This window comes from Dipteris shenzhenensis, chromosome 31 (genome assembly GCF_047967505.1).
Source record: "Dipteris shenzhenensis isolate YYH24624 ecotype China chromosome 31, Dip_SZ_1.0, whole genome shotgun sequence".
NCBI classification, from domain to species: domain Eukaryota; kingdom Viridiplantae; phylum Streptophyta; class Polypodiopsida; order Gleicheniales; family Dipteridaceae; genus Dipteris; species Dipteris shenzhenensis.
In genome coordinates, this window is record NC_141626.1 from 35,608,482 (window position 1) to 35,611,739 (window position 3,258).

The 3,258-nt window shown below is 43.8% G+C and overlaps 1 pseudogene; it reads right to left on the reverse strand.

Annotated features, from left to right (window-relative positions):
- Positions 1–287: 287 nt before the first annotated feature.
- LOC147881395 (tropinone reductase homolog At5g06060-like) lies at positions 288–1,405 on the reverse strand (annotated as a pseudogene).
- Between the last annotated feature and the right edge of the window lie 1,853 nt (positions 1,406–3,258).

Below are 3,258 nucleotides of genomic sequence, written 5' to 3' on the forward strand. Positions count from 1 at the left end.
CAACGGAGCGGCAAAAGGAGGGTTTAAATCCAAACGAGCCAATGGGATTTAGATAGACTACAAATGCCTAGAGTTTCAACAATTCTCGTGTGACTGCAATAGGCTCTTGCGGACAGACAGACTAACAATTCTCGTGTGACTGAAATAGGTTCTTGCGGACGGACGAACTACAGGTCTAGCGTGACAGCGCTCTAATGCACAACACCTCAAGATTTGTGAGCTAGCCGTGGTGCCCACAATTCGAAATGATAATTTTTTGTCAAATGTTCAGCATACGAGCAGGTGAGTTACTGCGCTAAGCAATTCGCTGTGAGACCTCCGTCCTCTGTGAAGATGGTGCCCGTAGTGTCGGATGAGCATGGCAAGCACAGGAACGCCAGTCGCTGCGATCTCTTTCGCCTCGCCTATGCGTCCCAGCGGTATGCGTGCTCCCAGACAAGCCGTCGCCTCCGGTGTGATGAGCTGCAGCCATCCATCCATCCAAAACAGTCGTTTCGTGTTCAGCTAGCTAGCAAAAGGGACAAAGATGTAATACGTTATCATTCCGAAAAACATGAACAACATTCACGGATCCAATAAAGCAAAGGAAGGAATTGCCGACCCTGTTGAATAAATCCGAAGAAGTGAATCCTGGAGCAACTGTGTTCACGCGAATGCGGTCTTTGGCCCATTCACACGCCAGGTTCTTAGTAAGTTGATTCAGCGCACCTACACGAATCACAAGCAAGCAATGGATGATGAAAGTGTAGCGCAGCGAAACGTCGCAGAGGTCGCCATCTGAACAAATTGAAAGACGAATGATAAGGTAGCGCATATATGCAGATAGGATTTTATGAAGGAGAATTTCCTCAGCGCTTGCCCTTTGTAGCGCCATAGACAGCCATGGACGGAGCGACAGTAACAGAGCCGGCAATAGAAGAGATGAACACAATGTTTCCTTCGCCAGATGCCTTGAGAAGTGGATGAGCAAGCTGGCTGAGATAAAATCCGGACTCGAAATTGGTGCGCATAGAAAACGAAAGCTCCTCGGGCAAGACATCCACGGTGGCCCTGAATGCGCAGTCTCCTGCGTTGTTCACCTGCGATATTGCAATTACAGCAGAGTTCATGAGCACCGAGCGAACAAATCCAAACTAGCCTGCGAGCTATTATTTCGATTCCGATCCGTGCGCTTACCAATATGTTGAGCTTCCCGTCGAAATGCTTGGAGACCTCGGCGATCAGCTGCTTGCAAGCTTCCAGCGACGAAACATCACAAACGGACGACGATGGCCTTGCTGCAAAATCGGAGGTCAATTATGAGCTGCGAACAATTCTAGAGCGAAGGACGAATATATACATCAAATCGATTGAAGGCATCACCCGATGCCTTTGGTGGCGCCTGTGACGAGGGCCGTTTGGCCATGGAGGTTCCATGGAGACGAGGGGGAGAGCAGCGCCATCGCCAAGTACCCAGAACTTTAAAGGGGTTCCCTATGAAAGTCACGTGAGAGGCAATAAAAAAAGAGGCACTCTTTCTCCAAAAAATTAGGACAGCACATCTTTTCCCATGGCTAAAATTTGAGGAGAGGACTCACGACTAGCATTATTTACCATTAGCTGAGGAAAGAGATGAGCTGGAGTTCATCTTTTTCCATCGATAAAATTGGAGGAGGAGGAGGATAAAATGGCAGAGGTGCCTTGGCCTTTGCTACTAGCTTTTTTTACTCAAGCACGTGCCTTTTTACTAACCCCTAGTTTGGGATAACGAGAGAATAAGCTAAGGTCTTCTAGGTGCGTCACATGGCCTCCCAAGGGGGGTCTTAGGGGTACCAACCTCTTTTTTGTAAATTAGCATTGACTTCTTAGAGGGAGCGCTATAGTGGAGGACTGAAACTCCTTTTCTGATTTTACGCTAGTTTTTCCAAAAAAACTTAATCAAGTTGTGAGTTCTATGTTTCAAATTGCCATTTTTTGGAGATCATCCTGCAAAGCTTAGACTAAAAGTGCCTTTTAATAGCCCAATGTTGTAAAAAATTGTTTGCTCTCTCTTCAGCATCCAAAAGCACTCACTTTACCCCTATACTAGGAGGGAGTGCACACATGCAATTGTGCACTTCGTTTTTATTTTACTTTTTGCGAGAAAATTAGCTACTTATATTATATAGAAGAAAGGATTACAACAATAAAAGATTACAGCCTATTCTTATGCATTTGAAAATGTACTCTTAGCACACCCTGTTCCACCTTAAAAACCATCATCACCATTATTCTAAAATAGAAAAATAAAGGAAAAAAAGTTGATCCCTCTCTTCTATACCTCCCAACCAAATTAACATGTAGTCCTTCCTCTATTTAATATGCCCTTTGATTATTCTACATCAGTGATGAATAGCCCTTTTCGATGCTGGCATTCTCACTTCGCTCCTCTTGGATTCTTTGTCGATCGACAACCCAAACAGATATATTACTTGAATTTCTTGCTTCACTTGAGATATGATTGTAAAAATGTAGGGTTTTTAAAAAAATGTATTTTATTTAAAAAATCATTTTTTAATTTAAAAGCATAAAAAATGTTCAAATCATTCAAAACCGCATTTTTTGCAACCGAATTACTATGTGTTGTTGCATCTGTAGTTGTGTGCCACCTGTAAAAATTGGGGCATGCAATTTCCTAATACACCACATGGTAAGTCAATATCATCTGTGTTATTTTTGGCTTGGGCCTATAAAAAGGGGCTCTGCCGCCATTTTACCACATATTATTCACAGTTCACCATTCGTTGCCTAGTGTCCTAGCACTTTCAGTGAGTTTTCATCTTTCATTTGTTGTTGTCTATTTTTGTTAATCAAGGCCAAGGGTCCCTCGTGCTAAATAACATGTTTGTTTTAGGTTTTTCATATTTCTTTTTTTATGCGCCTTTGTCATTTAGGGCAGTGTGTGTGTGGCTCACAGTTGCTGCCCGTGATCATCTCTCTTTGATTGGCATGTATGTTTTATTTTTATTCATGTTTATCAATCAAGGAGGTTGGGTGTGTGGCTTGAAATTGTTGGCCTTGATCTCCTCACCCTTGTGTGGCTCGCAATTGTGGGCCTTGTCACCTCACCCTAACTGACGGAGAGAGAGAGAGAGAGAGAGAGAGAGGGGGGGGGGGGGAGAAGGAGGGCCAATATTTCCTTGGGTGTAGCCATTTTTGGTGAGGCTCAGGGCACTTTTTGCATTATGGGTATCTTGCCTGACCCATAACTTAGGCATTCCTCGACGAAATTTGACAAAC